At 46.4% G+C, this 25,462-nt stretch overlaps 1 protein-coding gene across 1 annotated transcript in view; it reads left to right on the forward strand.

The window, feature by feature from the left end:
* The first annotated feature begins 13,003 nt into the window (after positions 1 to 13,003).
* LOC142582857 (uncharacterized) overlaps positions 13,004 to 25,462 on the forward strand; it is an 87,780-nt gene continuing 75,321 nt past the window's right edge. Inside the window, exon 1 of the mRNA XM_075692941.1 lies at positions 13,004 to 13,730. The gene's annotated coding sequence lies outside the window, so the exon portion shown is untranslated. The remainder of the gene's footprint in view (positions 13,731 to 25,462) is intronic.

Below are 25,462 nucleotides of genomic sequence, written 5' to 3' on the forward strand. Positions count from 1 at the left end.
TTCCAACTCTAGCCTTTCTTTGTGTGTGTGTGTGTGTGTGTGTTACAGCGCAACAACGCAACGACGAGACGAAAACACGCTAATGAAAGACGTTGCCGTGACGTGCTGCCATCTGTTGCGAGTCGAGTGATACGAATATTCATCATGGCCTCCACTTCCTTTCCTCTCGTTTCACGTGCTCGTATTGAGTGGCGCCTTCTACTGCCCACATCAAAAAGTAGCCTCTGGCGCGGGAGTTTAAAAACCGAAATTACTATATGCGCGCTTGTTAAATATACGTATGCTTAATAGGCATAAGCATATTAAAAATAGCGTGTGCAATAAATATATCGGCCTAATATCGGCTTTTGGCAGCGAAGCATTGCTTTACGTCGGCTGGTTTTCGAAGAGTCCAAAGAAAGCGGCTTCATGAAAGAAAGCATGAAGACAATGCATACACGCAAGATAACGCAATAAACGATACTGGCAGAGGTCACCTATCTTTGTTGTCTCGTTCAGTTTGCCTGCTACTTTCTTTAATCATACGTAATTCTCCAACGGCATACTCAAATGGGATACTGGATTCGTATCACACCTTATGCTGCAGTAAATGCTTGGAGTCGTTGGCAAGTACCCCTGCCAAAATTCCGAGCCCTTTCGCCAGTTGATTTCGCTGCCGCTAGCACCACAGGAATCTTTGACGACTTTAACATCGTTAATGCTGCCTTAATATTCAGAACAAAACAGTGCTATGCCGTCTGCATAAGCAAGAATACGTACTTGCGCTGCACGGAGACGTAATCTTCGCATGACAGTGCTATTAATAAAGCTAAAAAAATCAATGTGCACGCAAAAAAGAAAGAAGGGAAGGCAATGGCGACAAAGAGCAGCACTGACGTACCGAGCACTGCACCCTGATGTGCGCTCCAATCACATCGCTTACTATCAGCAGCGTCGCGCAACCTCTGTAGGCCGTGGCGACGCCCTCCGTTAAAACGTATCCAACGTCCCCGTGTTCTACATTTGCCAACAATATATCATAACTATCAAACTCATTTTTCGATACCAGGCTGTAGCATTGCGATACTGTCTGAATTTGCATCGTAGCGCTCCAGTACGGACCAGGCTTTATGTATATATGTATATATTGATCGACCTTGTATGCCGCAAGTTTGGTGGTCGCCACACCCATTCTTATATTACAGTTTGCAGCCTCCTGGCAAAAATTTTCATGAAGAATTCGTAATCAATGTTTGCGGTTGATGACGATCTACGCTAAATGTATGGCACGATCGTGTCCTTACCTTTTTTAGCCTTAGGTACGAAAACAGTGCTTATATAGCCGACAGACGCGCATGCCTCTATAGATGTAGAATAATCTCGTACAAGCCAGCAGCTTAAGACGATTGGCGCGTTATAGGAGCGTCGCATAGCAACAGTTTACTTATAAAAAGCGAGCCAGCGGATCTCCTATGTAGTCGGTGACCACCTAAAAATTACGAGCAAGCTCCACCCACAAAAAAACGCTCAGCGTGCCAGTCATTCACCTCTGAAAGAAGAGAGCTACACTGTTTGATTCTGGCTCGCGTGACAAGCGCTGCCAGTCGCGTTGCGGACTTCGTGCGTATCTCGATGATAGCATGCACGCAGTGAAGCCGACGGAAAACTGCCGTCGTTAGTCAGCGCACAACGAAATACAGCGTTGGCTGGACGTTCACTGCTCAGACTTGGAGCATACACACAGCAGCTCGGCAGGAACGTTATATAGCGTACTCATTGTGCGCATGCGCTCAGTTAACGCTCGTGTCGGCAGCGGAAGGCAGAATGCTACCCTTGTTCCGCCGCGATTGAGCGTATGTATAGCGTCAGCGATACATCCAATTCGCTTCACAAAACGCATTCCACGTCTCTAATGACCATGTAACAAACGTTACTAGAACCATAGCTGATTCTAGCAAACCTCCGCGCGCGAGCCGCGCATGCGCCGTCGCCGGAACAACACGGCAGCGGCGGCGCCGACGGCGTGAATGTGCCCTGAGCGTCTGTATAGTTACTATGACAATGAAAATATTGAGACTATGGACTCGACTGCCGGTCTTTGAAACGGCCTTTCATTTCAGAAGTGTAAATGAAAAGGGCACTTTTCAAACATAAAATTACTGAACTAATGAATAAATACATCCCGACATGCAGCTTTCGATAGAGTAATCAGAAACCCTTGGTTCACAAGGGCACTAAAAAGACTCGAAAACAAGAATAAAACGCCCATTTCGCACAGCTAAGCGCCATGCAAACCCGCACGCTTGGGAAAAGTACTGTGAAGCTGAACACGAATATTTAGCCACCATTGGAAGGGCTAAGCGCTCATTTTACCAAGTAGAGCTACCAAAAATGATAGTCGATAACCCCAAGAAATTCTGGAGGGTGATAAGAACAAAGGAACCGCGCGCTATCACCCTCGCTAACAATGCTTGTGAAATCATGACCGATACCAACTGTGCAGACACCTTTAACACTGCATGTTCATCTGTTTTTACTGACGAATCCGAAGCACCATGTTTCACATTAGTACTTATTGTTACTACCGCCATGGAAGCCATAGCATTCTGCAGTAGTGGGATTTCCTGCATAATAGATAAAGTAAAAAATTCATCTGCCACTGGCACAGACGACATCAATTCAAAAATTTTGAAAAACGCTAACCTAACCTGTTCGAGTATTTTCTGTTTATTGTTTTCACAATCACTCTCTGAAGGATCCATTCCAGAACTGGAAAATGCGGAAGGTCATTACCGAGCACAATACAGGTACTACTGATTGACCTCGTAATTATCGGCCCATTGCATTAACAAGTACACCCTGCAAAATCATGGAACATGTCATCATCATCAGCAGCAGCCTATTTTATGTCATCTACAGGACGAAGGCCTCTCCCTGTGATCTCCAATTAGCGCTGTCCTGCACCGGTTCCAACTAGCACCCGCAAATTTCCTAACTTCATCGCACCACCTAGTCTTCTGCCGTCCTCTACTGCGCTTCCCTTCTCCTGGTACCCATTCTGTTACCCTAAGGGTCTAACGGTTATCTAATCTCCGCATTATATGACCTGCCCAGCGCCATTATTTTCTCTTAATTTATATTAGAATATAGCCTATACCTGTTTGCTCTCTGACTGAAACCACTCTCTTTTTGTCTCTTAAAGTTATGCCTAGCATTCTTCGTTCCATCGCTCTTTGCGCGGTCCTTAACTTGTTCTCAAGCTTCTTTGTCAGTCTCCAAGTCTCTGCCCCATATGTCAACACCGGTAAAATGCACTGATTGTATACTTTCCTCTTCAATGATTACGGTAAGCTCCCAGTCAGGAGCTCACGATGTCTGCCGTATGCGATTCAACCCATTTTTATTCTTCTGTGAATTTCCTTCTCATGATCAGGGTCCCCTGTGATTAGTTGACGTAGGTAAACGTACTCCTTCATAGACTCTAAAGGCTGACTTGCAATTTCGAACTCTTGTTCCCTTGCTCGGTTATTTATCGTTATTTTTCTCTTCTGCATGTTAATCTTCAACCACACTCTTATACTCTCCCTGTTAGAGTCCTCAATCATTTGTTGTAACTCGTCCGCAGTGTTGCTAAATAGAACAATGTCATCGGCGAACCGAAGGTTGCTGAGGTATTCGCCGTCGATTCTTACTCCTAGACCTTCCCAGTTTAATAGCTTGAATACGTCTTCCAAGCACTCGGTGAATAGCATTGGAGAGTTTTTGTCTCCTCGTCTGAGCCCTTTCTTTATAGGTATATTCCTACTTTTCTAGCGTGGAATTAACGTGGTCGTGGAATCTCTGTAGATATTTTCCGGGGTATTTACGTAAGCGGTCTGTATTCCTTGATTACGCAATGCCTCTATGACTGCTGGTATCTCTACTGAATCAAATGCTTTTTCGTAATCTATGAAAGCCATATAGAGAGGCTTATTGCACTCTGCGGATTTCTTGATAACATGATTAATGACATGGATGTGATCCATTGTAGAGTATCTCTTTCTGAAGCCAGCCTGTTCCCTTGATAGACTAAAGTCCAATGTTGCCCTTATTCTATTGGAAAGTATTTTGGTAAATATTTTATATAATACTGGAAGTAAGCTAATGGGCCTATAATTTTTCAGTTCTTTAACGTCTCCATTTTTGTGGATTAGCATAATGTTTGCATTCTTCCAGTTTTCTGGGACCCTTGCAGTCGATAGACACTTCGTATAGAGACCCGCCAGTTTTCCTAGCATTATGTCTCCTCCAACATTTGATTCAATCGACTGTTATACCATACTATCCTGCCACTTTTCCCCCTTTCATTCCTTGCAAGGCCCTTCTGACCTCATCTCTAGGTAGAGGAAAAGTTTCTGTATACTGTTCATTATTGTTTCGAATAGAGTACTCCTGAGTCCTCTGGGTAATGTACAGGTCAGTATAGAATTCTTCCGCCGCTTTTATTATACCTTCGAGATTGCTGATGATATTACCCTGCTTATATTTCAGTGCATACACCTTGGTTTGTCTTATGCTAAGTTTCCTTCTCACTGATTTCAGGCTGCGTCTATATTTTACGGCTTCTTCAGTCTTTCTCACGTTATAATTTAGAATATCACTTATTTTCGCTTTGTTGAACAGCTTTGACAGTTCCGTGAATTTTATCTTATCTCTTGAGTTGGACAGTTTAATTCTTTGCCGTTTCTTTATTAGGTCCTTTGTTACTTGCGAGAGCTTACCTACTGGTTGCCTAGGTGCCTTGCCTCCCACTTAAATTGCTGCCTCTGAAGCTAACCTCGTTACGGTTTCATTCATTACCTCTATGTCATCATCATCATCTCTATATGTTCTACGGCTGCCTATTTGTTTGCAAGTACCAGCCTAAATTTGTCTGCTTTTGCCCTTACTGCCTCTAAGTTGACCTATTTTTCCTTGACCAATTTTACTCTTTCTCTCTTCAAACTGAGGTGCGTCCTAGCCCTCACTAACCTATTATCACTGCACTTTATCCAGCCTATCACTTCAACATCCTGCACTATGCTGGGATCGGCAGAAAGTATGAAATCAATTTCATTTCTTGTTTCACCATTAGGGCTTTTCCAGGTCCACTTTCTGTGACTACGTTTCCTAAAAAAAAGTGTCCATTAGTCTCAGCCTCCCCCTCCACCCCCTTATTCCTTTCTGCGAATTCTACCAGCATCTCTCCTTTAGCTTTTCTAGAATCGATGCCGTCGTTGCCAATTGCCTGTTCACCCGCCTGCTTTTACGCCACTTTTGCATTGAAGTCACCCATTACTACTGTATACCGAGTTTGCACTCCTCTCATCGCTTATTCAACATCTTCATAAAACTGATCTACTTCCTCATCGTCGTGATTGGATGTTGGAGCGTAGGCTTGTACTACCTTTAGTCTATACCTCATATTAAGCTTGATTACGACTATGCTACCCTCTCAATAATGCTGTAGAATTTGTCAATGTTGCCCGCTATGTCCTTGTGGATTAGGAATCCTATCCCCCATTGCTTCTTATCAGGGAGACCTCTATGGCAGAGGACATGGCCATTATTTAGCGATGTGTAAGCCTCACCAATTCTTCTAACCTCACTAAGGCCGATAATATCCCAAGCAATGTCTGCTAGTTCCTCGAAGAATCCTGCTAAGCTAGCTTCACTCGAGACGGTTGGGGTGTTAAACGTTGCAAGGGTCAGTTTCCATTGGCGGCCTGTCCGGACCCAGAGATTCTTAGCATAGCACCCTCTGTGCATTACAGGTCTGACCGCCGCCTTGGTGAAGTGCTCCGCAGCTGCTGGGGACTGAGGGCCATTGGTTAATTGTAGATATCAGCAGGGGAGGTTGTGGCCGAATACTGCACCAGGGAGGCCATTTCCTGTTCTGGTGAGGGAGTATCTTCGTTCAAGCTTAGTGGGCCTTCCTAATTTGGTTGTACCTGGATTAGTATAGCCCCACTCGCTCTCGGCATTTTTCGCCGGTGTCAGGCGTCATTCCAAGCCTGCAGATGTAGTGCACTGGAGGATGCCAAATTAAAATAAAAGATAAAAATAGGGGGGGGGGGAGGGGTTGAACTTCCGACTACCACAGCCGTGCAGTCGACATAGCTGAGTAAGATAATCCTGCAAGCCGCAAGGCTACCTTGTCACCGAAAAGTACGGCTCAGAGGGCCCTACATGCCGAAGAAATCCGCTGATTTGTCCTCCCCTTGCGGGTTTTGCTGATTGTCATAGGTTGCACGATATAGTGGCAATTCTCCGAGGTTCTAACCTCTTGTTTACCGAATCTCACGCATGCACGCGGTCTTGAACACGCCGATGTAAACGATATATTTTCGCTGAATTTGAACAGCACTTAACACTTGTGTGTAAAAATAAAAAGGGAAAAGCTTTCGGCGCGTATCGAGAGGCCCCGAGTAGCGTATCATCCGCTCGTAGCGTCTGCTTGCCCTTTGGCGTGTGAAAACTAGCGCTCCCTGGTAGCTAATGGCGAATGGCGCCGGCGTATTAATACCGCTCCGAGCCTCGCACAATGCCGGCGAGCTTGCCAGCTCCCAGTGGTGTCTTCAGCCTTTCTACAGCTTTGGCCAGCGGTTATACTAGAGCTAATGAGAAGGAGGAAATGGGGGAGAGGGGGGGTTACTGACTCCGTAGTTTTTCTGGGAACGCTGCGGGTCTAAACGCTAGGGAGTTGGGAATTGTATGCCTCATTTAACCTACAGTGGTTTGAACATTTCGCGCTTGTAAGAAATTGACGGCACTGCTACCGCCGCGGTCGCAATACAATTCTCGGGAACACAAACGAAAATAAGCAAGCAAGAATAACTGCAGATGTAGACGAAAGAACTGGACGCATATACGATCGTTCTCACGTGCTCAAAATCTGTGTGTTAACTTTACAGCTAGTTTGTCATGTCATTTAGTCCCAAATCACGGTATTCTTAGATTCCAGTACCTTCTTCCACCCGTCACAGCATGGATTTCGTAAGGGTTGTTCGTGCGAAACTCAACTGGCCATTTTTCTTCATGACATCCACACCAACCTTGATATTTATGTACAAACTGATGCCATGTTACGCTTGCTCCAGACACACGCCTACCCTAGCCCCGCTATCTTACACCACTGCTATCCGCGTTTATATCCAACAGACGCGTGTAAAACTTGCGGAAGGAGAGCAACGCTGCGACACATGCTCTGGGAATGTGCCGGCAACAACAGTAACCAAACCAGCTGCGTTTGCGACGCGTCCTTAATAGCGCCCGTTGCCAGAGTACGGGAAGGCTCGAGCTCGCTTCTTCCCGACGCCGCCCCAGATGCGGGAGCCGCCGGGGACCTTCTCCGTAGGCGTCGCCGCCGCTTGGAGGTGGCTATCAAAAGTTCAGAGCTGGCAGACCAGCTCTGGGCCGTCCGGCAAGCCGAAGATGCCGCCTGAGTACAAGGACTTCGAGCCGCCACCTGAGGCCACCACAGCAAGAGCTGCCGGACTATTCTTTAATAAAGTTTCTTCTTCTTCCTAGACTTCGCTAAAGCATTCGATAAAGTACCTCATCAACGCTTGCTTCTTGAACTTTCCAAGCTGAACCTACATCCAAACATCATCACGTGATTTAAGGGATTGCTCACGCACCGCCCTACTGCAGTCTTTAAGTAGGAATGCGCGCCCATCATTGTTATTACTTTTCTTTCTATAATTTAATTTTTCTTGATTTTTTTTGCTTCCTCGAGCCTCCCCAAATGTATCGCAGCAAACCAGGTGCAACCTGACTAATCTCCCTGCTTCCGTTTCTCTTTCTCTCTCTCTGTTGCTGTGGGAAAAACTAAACGCAGGTATATCATATTGACCGCAAATAAGACGGGGACAGAGGGAGAGAACACATAAACAGCACGGGCGGAGTTGTGTACGAAATCCCCCTGGCGTGTGGCAAGTCCTACATAGGGCAGACTGGACGGTGCCTAAATGATCGAGCCAGGGAACATGAACAAAAGTTAACGAAAGATGAATTGGCGCACTTACCTGCGCACTGCAATGCCTGTCGCTGTGTACCTCTTTTTGAGGAGATAAAGATTATGGGGAGAAGCCATGACCAGACTGCACGTGAACTGATGGAGGCTTATCACACAAAAAAGAAAGGCCAAGACTGTGTTAGCGATACCTGCATTAGGTTGTTTCAGTCAGAAATAGATTTTTTTGATAATTGGTTGCCACGCTAAGCTGATGTGTATTCTTGTTTGCTGCGATCTGCGCATGTTATGCTTGCCTATATATGCCCACGGGCTGCTGTGAATAAAACAGTTGAAAGTTACCGTCCGTGCTGTTTATGTGTTCTCTCCCTCTGTCCCCGTCTTATTTGCGGTCAATATGATATACAGTAAATACCAACTAGGCCAAAGTGAAGTTCTTCTAAACGCAGGTAGCCTCGGGCGCACTGACTTGGTTCTTAGAAGAACGTAAAGAAATAATTTTACGCAAACTCTCCTCAAATGCCACAAGACGACGACGCAATTATGCCGATAGATACATCGTTTTGTTAACACACGTGTGTAGTATTATTAAATGTTGAGTTCTAAATTTGAATTCGGCACTTTGTTGAAGATCTTTGTCTACAGTATTCATTAAATATTCATGTAATTTTTGTAAGATGCCGCTTATGTTATCTGGGCATTAGTGGCTGTGAGGAATAAACGCACACTATTTTTCGCTGCTGGAAAGGGTGTGCAAGGCTGTTAGGTGCTCTTGGTGAATTTCGTTGACGTCACTTCAATTTGTCGAAGCTGGCAACCCTGCAATACACCAAGACCATGACTTTTTATACGTCTGGTGCGTCACATCTCCCTTACCGGACTGCGAGCACGACAGTTTAATGAAAAAGGACTGCAAACTTCACATTGAGTGCCGTACACTTCACTTCAGTGCCGTACATTTAGATGCAAAAAATTTAATTGCTTTAGACTATGGGTGAAGTATCCGAAGTTGGGAACACGAATTGCATATTACACATTGACTATTCGTATTAGTTTCGAAAATGAAATATTCGGCATTTCCGAATACTAGAAACTAACCCATTTATTTGCAACAACCTACTGTTAAAATATTACCACTTCTCTGCTAAACAAATTATCACGAATTATGAGAAACGAAGCAAGGACAAATGTTCTCGAAGTAATTGTACAAAACGGGTAATGCAAGGTTTGCTTTCGGCTTCGCGGCGGAAGCCTAGAAAACGTATGTTTTATGCTCCTAGTCTGTCATTTAGTGCTCTTGGAAGTATACTCATGTAGCAGCGCTATCTTTTACGCTACAATGAGTGATATCTTCTTTGTAACGATCAATTTTTACGTATGTCGGCGGCAGATAAGTTCTTCAGCAGCTTCCCCCCCTCCCCATAACTTCTTATATTTTTTTCCGCAATAATTTATTCAGCGTTTTTGAAAAGCTGGTCATACAGCAGCCATTGATTCTTAAAAAGCTTGCTTGCAACCAGGCTCTGGATATGTTGACAAGCAGCTCGTGTAGTTTATCTAGATTACAATTAGTGATCTTGTGTATTAAACTGGTCCTTTGTCCTTGATAGTCAACTGTTTTTTACATTTTTTATTAATGATATGAACTGGAAGGAGATGCTGGTACCATTGTCTTTTTTTATGCATTAGACATTGTAGGCGTTGTTCCGAAGTATAACGAAATAAACCGAAATCGAAACCCTGGCGCAGTGAGTAGGACGCCCCCTCTCGGCTGCGGGAAGTCAAATGCGTGGTCCGATCCTCACCACCACACAACCATTGGTTTATGAGATGGGTACGAGCTGCAGTCCGTTCAGGCATCGGCTTTCCAGGGGTTGTTAAGAACGGCCAGCTGCAGTGCAAGTTTTGCCGGCCAGTTGCGACTGTGGCCGCAACTTTCCTGGAGCGCCGCCACAACCTCTAGCCACGGCGTGACTAACCCCCGTATTCAGAAATGCAACCTAAGTTGAAGTCCATGCTTGACTTGATCTAAGTCACGCCTATCGCGAACGCGCCCAAGGAAACGCAGTGAGTGTCTTTGGGCACGTTAACGCCAGGCGTCATATGAATCAAGTCAAGCATGGGCTTCGATTTAAGTTGCATTTCTGAATACGGGGGTAAGCCGACTTTGTGTCGGGAACCATACGCGCGTCCTCCACTCTCCGTCGCTTCAGCTAGGATGCGTTTGACGAAGCAGACTTTGTGCTGAAACCGCCACTGTTACGCTCTAGCCTCGTCGCCGTTGTGACTGAATGAGTTCGGCGGGCCAACTATTGTTACCGAACCTACCAACGCGGACCTGATCTGCTGTGAGTGGGGGAGTTGCCGCGGGAACGTCGTCGGAGACCTCTTCCCACGCGCCGACCAAGACGCAAGACAATGGCTACCCGGGCGCACTGCGAGGGTCCGCTCCGAGTTCTACGAAATTCGTGTGATGTCGGTTTCTGACCTAGAACATGTGTGTGTGTGTGTGTGTGTGTGTGTGTGTGTGTGTGTGTGTGTGTGTGTGTGTGTGTGTGTGTGTGTGTGTGCGTGTGTGTGTGTGTGTGTGTGTGTGTGTGTCTTTGTGTGGTGTGTGCGTGCGTGCGTGCGTGCGTGCGTGTAAACCGTCCCGCGGAGAGGCGGCGTGTTTACGATGACTGGACGAACGTTTCCGCCACCTTGGAATCGGGGGAGGACCGAGTGTTTATAAACGGCTGTTGTGGGGATGCTCGATACACTTTCTTACGCAGTCATGTTAGACTCAGACACTCTCTCAAGCAGTCGTGTTAGACTGACGTACTTTCTCTAGCAGTCATGCTAGGCTGATGAACTGCATGTAAATACTGTACGTGAACCCATATTCCTCGTTCTCGATGGGAAGCAATCCTTCCCTCTATCAACGTCCTCAGTGTGGATAACTTGGACGACGGCATGGGCCCGCTACCTTCTACTTCATGCCGGACTCCAATCTTGACAATGGGTTACGAACGATGGGATTGAGCCCCCAATCCTAACAGGGTGCGTTGCTTGGGAGAGGTTCGCCGAGGGCGCTATGCGTGATATGCAAGAACCAAGACAAAAAAAAGAAAGACTAAAGAACTATGTAATGCTTACTATCTGTATTCGATTCGTATTCGAAAAAGTTGATGTTGGCCCACCTCTACTTTGAACGGTAGAAATATTGCGTTTGCGGCCGCAAGTCTTGAATGGCTGAGTACCGTATTTGCTGGATGATATGTGGAACACGAACTTACGTTCGCCCCCTATATTTTAAAACTAACACAACAACATAACACAAATATAGGTCGACTCATATCCTTATAGAAAACCGAAAAACGTTGACCATGACACACCTTTATTCCCCGCAAACTAGGCTTAGTAATCTTGGTTGTCGCTGAGCCAGCTTCATCAACGTTGGAACTGCCGCAGAAATCGTCCTCGGCACCAAAGACTACGTCGTCCCTCGGGTGCCGTCGAGTGCGTTGGATATGCAGCATTTCTTAGAAACAGTCTGTCTAGTCTCCGGAATGGCTTCACGGCGCGGGTGCGACGGAGGAACTCTCTTAACTCGTTGCTTTTGCTGGCTTTGTTCACGAACATAGGTCGAGAGTCTTTGGTCACGAATACAGTTCGACAGGTCATTTTGGGTAAGCCTTTCGAAAAATAAAATAGATTGACTAACATTCGAATAAATACGGTAGTGCGTTACGCGAAGATTTAGTGCCCAAGGTAGTGCCTCCTACATAGACGGCAGTCCTTGGTTGGCACCGCCCATTCTGATGATACAGTAAAAAAAAGTTACGCACAACACGGAGGCTAAAAGGAGGAATACGTATGCAAATTTCCTGCCGGGAATATCTAGGAAAAGACGGAGCCCGAGTACATGGCTTGTTCTAATACATCTGACCCACGGGACAGATATCTTTCGCCAGTCGTCCTGGAAGCATATGCAGGAGCATTATGTATAATTCGCATATATATATATATATATATATATATATATATATATATATATATATATATATATATATATATATATATATATATATATATATATACCAGTAAGCTCTACTTTTGTACGTCAACTTCCATTCGGTCCCTCCTTCGCATTTCTCTACACGTGTCATCGAGCTCCTGAGTCCTTAAAACGACTCTGATCTACATTCATATGAAGCGCATCACAAAGGGATGTGTTCTTTCATGCTTCTAAGCGACGAAGCTGGTAAAATTAGCATATTTTTATAGGCTACACTCGCATAGCATTCAATTATGCCGCCAGCGTCGGGCCGAGTTGGATGTAGAGGTGAAAAGTTCCGAATTTTCTAAACGAATTAAAACAGTGCTGAATGGCTTTTTCGGGCCGTCTATTCATTTCTCGAAGACTACGGCCGTGGTAAATTGAAACCTTAACCTGGACGCTAACTAGGTGTATTTCGCCATTCTTGAGTTTAATGCGCGAGCGGTCAGGTGAGAGGAGAAAACCTGACCATGTAAAAGGGAACCCAAACAAGATCCCTCGCAATAAATATGTTAATCACAATGCCTACGCGCGGTGATTTGCAAACACCGTACGGCTCCCAGTCTCAAAGACATCTTCCTCTCATTTAAATATCCAGCTATACGCTGCCGTTTCTGTACGAAGCCGATTGTTCGACGGCAGACACTGCCGCCCGAGCCGGAAACCATTTCCAAAGGGCGCAAGTGTGAGACGAAGAATAGGAATGATAAACAGCTAGGAGACGAAGGGGACGAGCGCATATGGCAGCCCGTGCGTTCCGGCGCAAAGCCGCACGCGACGCGGGAAGCGCGATGTTGTGGAGGCCGAGTAGGAACGCGCGCCAAAGCAGTCGTGAATTTCCGACAGGTGGCACAATGCCTCGACGGAGGTGAAGGGAGTGCGTGCACCGCAAAAAAAGGCCCAGTCACTCGAGCGCGTACGCTGCCAGCGCGACAGCGTTTCTGCACCATTCACACGGAGTCAGCAAGGCGTGTTGAACGCGCAGTGGTGGTGCGGTGACGGCACGTGACGTGGAAGGAATAAAGAATGATAATGACATAAAGGCGGAACTGTAGGACGAGAAGATTTTGGGGGGTAAGAGAGCGGGAGCGGAAATGAAAGGGGAGTAAATGTTCTTGCCTTCTTTCATCTGAGCTTCCAACAGCGACTAAGAGCCCCTAGCAGCTGAGCATCTGGGCTGCGCTCAGAGCGTTGAGCAGCCCCTGGCGGGATGCCGAAAATCGCGCCCGGCTGTCGTCCCGTTTTTCTTCGCAGGCAACGCGAGGCCTAGGTGACGATAACGCTAACGTCGTCGACGCAGTTATGCGGCCGTGAGCTGGCAAGGAAACGTACGGTGCGACAACCCGAGCCCTTTCGGAAGCCTACGAGACCTCGTCGAGTGCGCTGGTGGTTTGTGCGGTCGTGCAAGTTACATTGGTCAACGAAAAACCGTTCAATTTTACTCCGTCCTCTTTCTTCTTTTTTTTTTCTTCTGTGCAAGCACTACGGAGAAGCATTGCGGATCGCTAGAGATCGTCATGCGCCGGCAATGACACCTTCACCAATGACAATGACATTAACGTTATAGCGCACCGTACCATTCTGTGTGGTTGGTGGTTTCGATGCTGACGTCTTTCCAGCCGCGAGGTTGACAAGCCGGCGATCCCTGTCGCGCGCCACGTCGCCGACGGCTGGGTGGAGAAGACGCTCGCGCTGGAAAATGCGCATCATTGAGTCAATGTGAGTAAGGAAATCGTCTCGCATCAATTTATTGGACATTGCTGAAGTTTCCGGTATGTGTCTTAGTCGTGGGTCCGAAACCCCACGGAAAGTGCCGATGTTACGACCACCCATTTCGGCTATAGGTAAAAACTATACTGACAACTATTCCGCAAAGAATTACGCAGCGCTTTCGTTAGTCTATATATATTGTGGGTCTCTTTAAAAGCATCCTACTTTGTCAAAACATCATTTCTACTCACGCTGGCCTGTCAAGTGTGTCACGTCTAGTCATATGCCTTTACGTGAATCGATTTAGGCAAGTAGACACGAGAACGGGGTAACTAAGTGGGAAAGCATAGGTGGGTGCGTAGGTGGGAAACACCGGAGTAACTGCGATGCCTAAAATTCTTTACCTCGCACCAAAACCTCAGTACACGAGTATTTTTGCATTTCGACCCTGATGCAGCCGCAGTCGTTGGGAATGCTATCCGCGACCTCGGAGTCGGGACACCACAAGGTTACCTGGGACACCAGCTGCGTGGAACTCCTTCAAACTATTCCTACAGCTTTTAGCCCAGACAACTAACTAGCGCTCTCTCGTAAATAAATTTTAGTTAAAGAATCGAAAATCATTTTCTGGCTGTTTGCATTTGAAACACGGAAAAGAAACTAAGAGCGTAGGGGAAGAAGAGAATGACCCGCACTGATGCTGAATAACAAGTGCACGTTACCGCTTATAGCAATCGTCGCAGATGTATGTGAATACACGCTGTACACACGGTTCACGGAGGCTAACCACGTCAGTGGCACTTGCAAACGCATTTTACTTGACGAGACAAAGTAATTACAAGCAAAAATCATTGAAACATTGCATTAACTCCTGCACAGTGGGGTAACTTCCTCGTTAAGCTTGCGTTGACAGCAGCATTGATGAACGGCGTCCGCGAGGTCACGAAAACAATCTTTCAGTCTTGCTACAAGTTGCTACAGAAAATAATATTGAAATAACATGAGATGCGGTACCGTATTGAGGTCAATGCTTACGAGAGGCTATCAAGGAAAGTGCATGCATCAGACAGGCAGCAGCTTGAAATGACGCGAGTGGTGTTATATTTTTTACGTTTGTATTTTATTCTTTGTCGCCCTCTAGTTGACGCCTGGCCTAAACTTTGGAAGCATTTCCTTCGAAGCCAATACGCCACTTATAGCAAAGAGGCTTGACGCATTTGTCCGTAGCTCGAGGGTGCTTGCGTGTTTAGATTCGCGATACCGTTTCAGGGAATAATTAATCCGCAGCTTTCGGACCCTCAAGACATGCATCAGCCTGATACTACATACATAGACTTGAACGTTAAAGTTGTGGCTAATTGTATTTCTTCAAACTTACTTTGTTTTCTGACATGTTTCATTATGCGCGCTTGCAGCAGTTCTGTTCGACGGTTATTTTCTTTAACGTAGCTAGGAGTTTGGAGGCTGTATTCTAATTAGGCTTATCATTCAGATTTGGCTCAGGTCACAGGAAGCATTCTGTCCTTGTTATATTATTGCATACGGTGATTAGTTTGTAATGGTCACTGGAGGCTGTGTTTGACACCGCAGTGTTTCTAAAAATTCAACAGGGTTTTCGCCTAGGTTAGTTGCTGCTAAGTGGACCCTAGTCCATTCTTTTATATTTTTATTTCGTGGTATTTTCTTCAGAGCCGAAGTGACTCTTTTGGGTAGCATAATAGACAAACGAGCTAATGACAGCCTCCTCCAAATGAACCGCAACACGAACACACATAAAAAGCCCTATAAGTGCTCCTATTCATCCTCGGACAATGTTACTTAGGCTATAGATTCCATTGTCGGAGCAGCAAGCAATGTCAGGTGGTGCCAAGCTTTACGGTGAGGATAGACACCTTACCAAGATAGCACACCACTATTTACCTAGTCCAATTTGATCATAAACATTCTTTAGTAGAAAATAATTTGGCTGAAATTTGTTGCTGGGGAAACTGTTGATTCGGCCTTTCAATTCTCTCACATGGTGTGTCTTTTGTTAAACGTAGCGCAGTAAACCACACGAAAGGTAAAGGTTACCGAGCCCACTGATCCTTAAAGCGTACTAATCGTATAGCAAACTTGTTAGTTCACCGTTCTATTCGCTAGTGAAAATACAATTTGTAGCTGCCCTTCACACGTCAGACAAAAGAATCTGTCTGGTGAACGCCACGAGGCAGTTAGGACAATTGCTTACAGCTTGAACCTCAACGCATTGCTGCCTGCCAACGTTACTCTAACGCAGAACAGTGTAGTTTTGCAGATCAAGAGCCCGATTTGAATATCTTTCTATTGCGACAGATATCTTTTTTTCACCAGTGGCTTCACAATTTAGAAAAGTATCTGCAATTGTAAGAAAAACAAATTTTCCTTTCTATACTTAGACAAATTTTCGCCGAAAGTACCCCGAAAAGGCACTCGGTCCTAATAATGCATGCATATAGTCGAGCATGTGAGACGTGAACCATCCCGTAGGGCTATAGCTGTCGCGTTAACCGAAGGTAATAACGCTTGACTAAAGTTGAATCTCGCAGCCTAAAGTTTAAAATATCCTAAAAAATGTATACAGTTCACTGCATGCCCCCCTTGTTGTGACAGCTGAATTTAATGTTGCGTTAAAAAGAACACCTCGGGAGAAAGACTGGGGGGAGGAGAAGGGAGAGGGAGTTATTATATGCGCTAAGCGAAGTGCCTTCCCGTATATCGCAAATCAAATGATCGTCCTTTCCGATAAGAGAATGAAGCTCATTTTGGTGACCTTTATATTAATACGTAAGACCGCGGCCTTTGCGAATTGGCAGGCCGTACGAAGCTCACTGATTTGACCAGCACAGCCGGCACGAGTGGTTATCACGTGCGCTTCATACGTGTACGGTCCCCGGTTTGATCCCGGGTGAAAACGTGCTTTTTCTCGTTGTTTTTTTAAATAGTAAAACTGTTCTTGTTTTATTTGCTATGAATACTCAAGTACTGCCGATACCTGATATGGTCACTTACTATTGGCGCGGTGACAGTCGACAAAAACTGAATATGTCCGTGGATCAATTATAATGTCGCCTACGACGCCATCGAAATTAATCCTCAGACTTCTATTACTTTCGTAATCACTATCGTACTTAGCCCCCCTAAAAACAGAGGAAACTTCATTAAGCTTTTTGCGGAAGCGAAGAAGCTTGCAGGGCAAAACACTCTAATAATAGCAGGAGACTTCAATGCGAAGAGTCCGCAGTGGGGCGGTAGAATCGAAGACAAGAAAGGGCGCAGTATCTGCACAGCTGTAGAAAACATAGACTGCGAGCTACTCACAGATGAAAGCCAACCCACCAGACAGGGCAATAGCGTAAGCGTGGACACGTGTCCCGACCTAACCTTTGTCAGGGGCGCTAAGCAAGTCGAATGGGAGAACTTGCAAGAAAACCTCGGCAGCGAGCACTACATCATCAGGGTCAGCACAGAGGTAGAAATCATCAGGAGGAAGATTGGCAAGGCAAGTCTAACAGACTGGGATGCCTTTCGAGTCCACTGTAAACAGCTAAAAGGGGACATAACCTCGGCAGAGAATTGGAGCCATCAACTCAGACAAATAAGAGATCTCTACACAAAAGAAGTGGAACGAACAGAACAAGCACCAGAAGTGGACAAACGGTTAGGCACGACGAGGCCTAACCAAGCGGTGGAAGCGTCAGAAGCTAAAAGAAAGCTTAAGAAGAAAATTGCCGAAATAACTCAGCAAGCAGAGGAGTATGCAACGCAGCTGGCAAAGCAGGGGTGGCAGCAGTTTAGTACCTCACTGAATGGCACCCTAAGAAGCACAGCCAGAACATGTCATATCCTCAGAACACTCATGGATCCGAGCAAGATCAAGGCGGAAAGCAGCAAATCCATTCAGAGGTTCATCCACCAGTATGAAGGAACAGAAGAACAACTGCTCCAAGCAGTACGGGAAAAATGCTACGGAAAGATCTCGGTAGAAGGCTACCGAGGCAACTACCAGGGTGAAGAAAATTCAACTACAGACCGACCCATCACAAGAGAAGACGTTGTGGAGGCTGTAAGGGCTACAACAAAGAACACAGCAGCAGGGGCGGGCAAAATCCGAAACTCGCTAATTCGAAACCTCAGCGACGAAGCAATTGATCAGCTCACCCTCTACCTCAACAAACTATGGGAGGAAGGCAAAGTACCGGCGGAGTGGAAACACGCCGTAGTGGTGATGATTCCCAAACCCGGCAAAAAACTCCAAATTGAAAATCTCAGACCGATTTCGCTTACATCATGCATAGGCAAGCTGTACGAAAGAATAGTGACCCGAAGAATCCAAACGCATCTTGAAGACGGAGGATGGTACCCCAACACCATGTTCGGCTTCAGGGCAAACTTGTCTACCCACGATATCTTGCTACAGCTAAAGGAAGAGGTACTCGAGACAATGCCGAAACAAGGGGAAAACGTGGTCATGGCCATCGACATCAAGGGAGCCTTTGACAACGTGTCCCACGCCGCCATTATGAAGGGGATTAACACCACTAATTGCGGGAAGAAAGTCCATGACTATATCAGAAGCTTCCTAACCGACAGAACAGCGACAGTAGGCCTGGGAGACCTACGGAGTGACGCCTTTCAACCGCCATGCAAGGGCACTCCGCAGGGCTCAGTAATCTTGCCAGTACCCTTCAACATAGCGATGGTCAACCTTACCAAGAAACTTAGCAAGATCCAAGGAATCAGCCACGCAATGTACGCGGACGACATAACGATCTGGACTACTCAAGGCTCACTAGGGGATAAACACGAGGCACTACAAGAAGCTGCCACCTGCATCGAAGAATACACAAAGCAAAGAGGCCTCAGATGCTCCACGGAGAAATCTGAACTCCCCAGGGTGGACAGACACCCCACTGATGCCCCGCTCGAAGTAAGGCTAGAAGGACAGAACATCCCGGAACAAAAGATGATTAGAATCCTCGGCATGTGGCTGCAAGGAAGCCGGAAATGCAGCCACGCTATCTGCCTGCTAAACAAAGCAGCAGGACAGGTGGGCCGAATGATTAGCAGAGTGGCACACAAGCGACATGGCATGAAAGAGGAGGACACACTCAGGTTGGTCAACAGCCTGATAGTCAGCCGGGTCACATACTCACTGCCGTACCATGCAATCACCAAAACAGAAAAAGAGCAAGTGGAGATCATCCTCCGGAAAGCGTATAAAACAGCTCTCCATCTCCCAAGGAACACATCCAACGACAAACTCATGCAACTTGGAATCAGCAACACTTTTGAAGAACTAAGGGAATGCCACCTCAACGGACAAGTACGAAGACTCAGCAATACAACAACGGGAAGGGCGCTCCTGACAAAGCTAGGTCGGGAAGTAGAAAAACCACAAAGTAGCAGGGCCACAATACCAGACCCACTAAGAAAGAAACTACGCATACAACCTATCCCTCGCAACATGGACCCAAACCTCCATTCGAGTAGGAGACAGGCTAGGGCAGAGTTTTACGAAAAGACGATGGGACATCGGGACAATACAGTCTATACCGATGCGTCCTTATACTCACAAGCACACAAAAACAACGCGGCAGCGGTAGTAGTAAATAATCAAGGAAAATTAATCACAGGACTCACGGCCGAGGTGGCTAACATAACCGAGGCAGAGGAAATTGCTGTCGCACTGGCAGCGGAAGAAGGTTATAGAACAGGAATATCCCTCAATATTCTAACAGATTCACAAGAGGCGTGCCGGAGCTATATAAGAGGCAGAATTAGTAACACGGCGCTCAAGATCCTCAGCAGAGTTCCAATCGCTGAGGGACAACCCCCACATAATATTATCTGGATACCAAGCCACGCAGGGATCAGGGGCAACGAAGGGGCGGACAGCCTAGCTCGAGGGATGACCAGCCGAGCAGGGACGTCAACCGCCCCAGAGGGGCCACAGATCAACTGCGGGAACAGCTATTCAGAGCTATTAAACCTCTATAAGGGGCTAAGATATCAATATCCCCCACCACATAAAGCATTAACAAAGGAGGAGGCCGCAGGATGGCGGAGACTGCAAACGGGCACCTTCCCAAACTTACACATACTAAGTAGGATGTTCCCCACACAGTATAGCGCAACCTGTCCGTGGTGTGGAGCTAAACCAACATTATACCACATTACATGGGAGTGTACAAGAAACCAGGCATTCCACAAACACAAAACACCAAGTGCGGAGCAATGGGAGAGCTGGCTCACCAGCCGCGAGCTAGAGGCTCAAAGAGCTCTTATAGCGCACGCGTGCGAGGCGGGCCGGCTCAGTGGAGCCCTGGACTAGGTGCCCATCCATGGCTGAAGAGGACCCTAGCTTCAAGAACGAAGACTTCGGCCTCGACCCGCTAAAACCTTAAAAGAGTCAATAAAGTTTTCCATTCCATTATTATAGCGCAATTAAGGCATAGTAAGAGAGAAGAAGAAGTGTATCTGTTCGGTCGCTGTTTTTAGGTGATGCTCCGAGTTTTCTGGTTTTTTGGACATTTACGACTACCATTGACGACGATTGATTAACAAGACGTCGGCTGAAGATTCAACGAGCCAGGCACCTTACAGGTACGCCATTTCGTTTTTGAGGACCTGGCTATTACCCTGCCGATACGGTGGTCGGAAGCCGAGAACATCGTCACGAGTCTTATGCTCGTCCAAACGTAACAAGCCATATGAATGATGCTACGGGCAGTAATGAAAAGCGTGCGGCCTTGCAAGCGTCACAAAGCTTCATAAAGCCGGCACGTTTGGTTCTCCACAACTCGGAACCAACTTCAGCGAATTCAGGAATAATGGCTGACGGTGAAGCCGAGAGCCAGAAACCTCGCCTAGAAGGCAGCAAGTACGATTACACAACATCGAATTACGAGCTAAGTGATGAAGAAGAGATGGGTGATGATGCACCATTTACTTTGGTCACGTTGTTAAGAACGGCCAGCTGCAGTGCAAGTTTTGCCAACCAGTTGCGACTGTGGAGGCAACATTCCGGGAGCGTCGCCGCACACCTCTAGCCATGGCGTGACTAAGTCGACTGTGTGTGAACAACAATATGTGCGTCCTCGACTGTCCGTCGTTGCAGCCGAGTTTGACGAAGTCGCCATTGTAACTAAACGAGCTCGGCGCCAACTATTGTTACTGAGCCGCTGGAACGTCTACTGACACCCCTCCCCACGCGCCGACCAAGACGCCAGACAATGGGCGGCCGGCGGGCGCGCTGCAGTTCTGGGAATAAATGCCCCTATGGTGCAGGGTCGTCTCCCCTACGGTTAGGGTGCCTCGATGCGCGCCCGCTCTCGGAGAGCGGGCGCACATCGAGGCACCCTACCTGCGGTGCCTGGTCAACTCGTCGACGGTGCTTGGATGGCCGTTTCCGTCACCTGGGTATCGGGGGAGGACCGAGTGTTTAAAAACCGCCCTTGTGCGGCTGCTTAGGACACTCTCTCTCAAGCAGTCAGGTTAGACTGATGTACTTTCTCAAACAGTCATGTTAGACTGATATAAACACCGTAAATAAACCCATATTCCTCGTTCTCGATGAGAAGCAGTCCTTCCCTTCATCAACGTCCTCAGCGTGGATAAGTTGGACAACGGCATGGGCCAGCTACCTTCTAATTCATGCCGGACTCCAATCTTGAGAACGGGTTACGAGCGATGGGATTGAGCCCCCAATCCTAACAACGTATAAGAAAAAGCGAGCCGAAGGCATTCCGGTTGTCTTTCACCCAACAAGTGCAGGTACTACTTTTTCGCAAGTAAATCCAAACCGAGTGTCTGCCGAAATAGTTTCCGCTGCGAAAGAAAAAGTACAGTCTTTCAGGACGACCAGAGATGGAAGTTTCAGTGTCAGCGTTGCTTCCTTAGCATCGGCGAAACGCCTTTTGATGCTCTCAAGTGTAGGCGGGCTGGAAGTCAAGCCCTTCATCCCAGAATCATACACGTGAAACGTTGGGAAAGTAAAACATGTGCCTCGCAGTATACAGACGAACAACTCCTAGACTTCTTGAAAGACGCAGGAGTTATATCAGCACGCAGACAGATAAGGTATTCCCGCCAAGAAGATGGAGCAGTAAAGTCATATCCACTTCACACGGTAATTCTGACTTTCAGGGAAGATCTCCCTATTCCAGGAAGAATTTATTTGGGTTTCACCAGTCACCCTATCGAGGAATACCTAGGACCAGCACTTCGCTGCTATAATTGCCAGAGATTTCGGCACATCGCGAAAACCTGTCGCAGTACACATCGATGCAAAATCTGCTCAGAAGATCATGACCACAAGGAGTGCAAGTCACTTCTTCAACCTAAATGTGCAAACTGTGCGGGGAACCATGCCGCCTCCTTCTCAGGTTGCCCTCAGAAAAAGGCAGCGGCACAAATGCGTCGACATGAACTAATCCATGGAAGACAACCGCGACGCAATGAACTCGCACCAAACCTTGAGATTGTTCATCCAGTGCCAGATCACCCACCTCAGCGGGCACCGGAACGACCACAGCCAAGAGCACCAACAAGCTATCCCTCCTCTAGAGAACAACCAACAGTGCAATCAAGGGACCAATCAAGAGGATCACAGTCAAGCGCCCAGTCTTATGCATCAGTGCTACGGAAACCCAGACGACAACAGGCAGAAAGTAATACACAAGAAAGCTCCAGTATTCGCACACATTTCTCTCGGCGACCTTACGCATCTACTGCAGAAGTAACGCCAGCTAATAGCGAACATACCACAGCATCGGTGACACAACTGATTTTGCGAATGCTTTTCGCAGCTCTTAAGGCAATCCTATCTGCTCTGCCGGAAGCAAACAACCTACCAGAAGTGAAAGCTTTGTTGCCTCTAGAAGCACTATTGTGTCAAAAATACGGGCCAAAACTGCGGCAGGCAGTACATGAATAACCGCTACAAAATTGTCTCCATATTTCAGTGGAATGCCAACATTCTTCGAAGGAAGTGTGCCGACTTTCGTAAACTGCTTGTGCAATACAACTTCCCAATACTTTGCATTCAAGAGGCGGGAATCAATGACGACTTTCGCCTCTCGAATTATGTGATATAAAAGACTTCTCGTCAAGGTGCTGTTAGCAGAGTGCTCCTGTGCGTCAGAAAGGACGTACCATCTTATCAAATTCAGTCCAGTGATTCAGACTTCCCGGAATTCATCACATGTAAAGTATCCTTTGGCAAGCTCTGTATAACAGTAATTAATCTATATCTACAACCTTCAAACCGGATTTCAGTAGAAGCGCTAGTGGATATCTTCAAAATAGCTCATTCTAATGTATTTATATCTGGCGACTTCAATGAACACAACATCATCTGGAGCAGTGATCATTGTGATGCCCGGGGTAACGTTATTGAGTGCGCCATAGATAAAAGCAACTTGGCTGTTTTAAACGATGGGTCGCCAACATTCCTTCGTGGATATAATTACTCAAGCTGCATAGATGTTAGCCTGTTTTCACATGGTCTAGTGAATGGTGTGGGATGGACAACAGATATGTAAACGCGCGGAAGTGATCATTTTCCCATCCTTGTTAATCACCCTAGCATGCACTATGATATCAGACGTTACAGCAGACTAACCAACTGGCAAGCTTTTCGGTACCGCCTGACGGATCAAATTAATCAACATGCAACAGTGGAAAGATTTACAGAATTTTTGCAGGATAATATGAACCTATGCACAATGAAGCTCCCAATTCCCAAATATTATACTGCAGTTGACGGAGAGTATGAACACCTAAGAGCCATCCGACGCCGATCCGAATGAGCTTACCGACGGAGCGGAAGTTTAGAAGCATACAGAAACGCTCAGAAAATACACAATGTAATGCGCAGACGCATGGAAAATTTAGGCAAGCGGCGCTGGCGCGATTTCTGCAGCACGCTGTCTCCTCACACGTCTGTCCCACGAATTTTCCTAGTAATTCGTTCCTTAAGCGGACCTGTAACACAGAGCTTCCTATTTCGTGCTCTCGCTGTAGCTCGGGACACGTGTGCAATAACAGTTGCAGATAAATTTTGTGAGATTATTTTCAAACCTGCTTTTTCATCGCAATGTGCAGAATTTGATATTTCAGTAGTGTTGGCTAAGCGAAAAATTACTGCTTGCTACTGGGCCCAATATCCTCAATTAGATCATACTTTCACATTAAGCGAGCTTCAATGTGCAATTGCATCATGTCGCCAATAGTCCGCTGCTGGGCCGGACGGCATTACATACAATATGCTAAGAAACCTCGGACCGACAGGTACAAATGCTCTTTAGACATATCTAATAACTTATGGACAGAGGAAACTGTACCTGACTCTTGGAAGGTCGCTCGAATCATACCAATTTTAAAACCTGGTAAGACGCCCTTGTGCCTTGAATCCTTCCGCCCTGTTAGTTTGACAAGTTGTTTATGCAAAGTAACGGAGAAAATGATTGACGCGCGACTTCAATGGTGGTGTAATGAAACGAATGTGTTGTCCAACTACTTAGTAGGTTTTAGAAAACATAATGCACAATGGATGCAATATTAGATATAGTAACCTGTGTGGAGCACGAGCGTGCACGTGTAAACATGACTATAGCAGTATTTCTAGATATCAAGAGGGCATTTGACACTGTTAGTCACGTTCATGTTCTGCTAAGCATGTTGGAACTTGGTCTGTCTGGCAGGTCCTTGCGATGGATTTCTGTATTTCTATCAGGTCGCAAATAATTTGTTCAGACGGGTGAAGGAAAGAGTGCTGAACGTGTTGTCAAACAGGGAGTAGCGTACACAGCCCCTTCCTTTTTAACTGCGTCATGGCTGATTTAACAAGAAGGCTGCCATCACAGTTAAAGTTTTCACTGTATGCAGACGATGTGTGTATTTGGACATCTGGGTCTAATGCTCAACTACTTCAGATGGCATTGCAAGACGGCATAAAAATAATCAACCAGTTTTTGAGAGAGAGAGAGAAATGGTACCATCACACGCAAAGATAGCTGTATTGCCCTTCACTCGGAGGCAGTAAAAAAATTTCACTCTTAATATGGCAGGACACCCTCTAATGATCGTCACACAGCATCGATTTCTTGGCATAATACTTGATAGGCAGCTATCCTGGGCACCCCAAATAAAAAAACTCGAAAACGAGGTCAATGCCATAGTGACTGTACTTCGCAGACTTTCAGGCACATCATGGGGCGGATCAGTATCGTCTATGCTGACTGTTTACAATGCATTAATACGACAAAAAATTGCGTATTCCGCGCCAACCCTACACGGACTTTCCCACATGTCAGAAGAGCGACTTCAAGGACTTTTAGCTAGAGGACTACGCCTATGTCTAGGAGTTCCACGAGCGACTTCTAGTTCTCTTGTAATAGCTGAGGCTCGCCAATCACCATTTCCTGTTATGCGAACTGCAGAAACATGCCGGCATTATTTCCGTCTTCAAACCCAGCATAAGAACCACCCATTGGCTCTAGACATAATGAAACGAGATAGAAGGTATGTTCATATAGAAATTCAAGAAAATCTTCCCATATTGCCAAGAAATGAATTTTGGAACTCAGACATCGAATATCCTCCATGGCTGCTTACAGTTCCAAAAATCGAATTGTCAGTAGATGGGATATTCCGAAAAAGAGACATGTTCATTCAAGCTGTTCAACAACTAGCACTTTACCAGGTATATATGCGGTATT

This window comes from Dermacentor variabilis, chromosome 5, assembly GCF_050947875.1.
Source record: "Dermacentor variabilis isolate Ectoservices chromosome 5, ASM5094787v1, whole genome shotgun sequence".
Taxonomy (NCBI): domain Eukaryota; kingdom Metazoa; phylum Arthropoda; class Arachnida; order Ixodida; family Ixodidae; genus Dermacentor; species Dermacentor variabilis.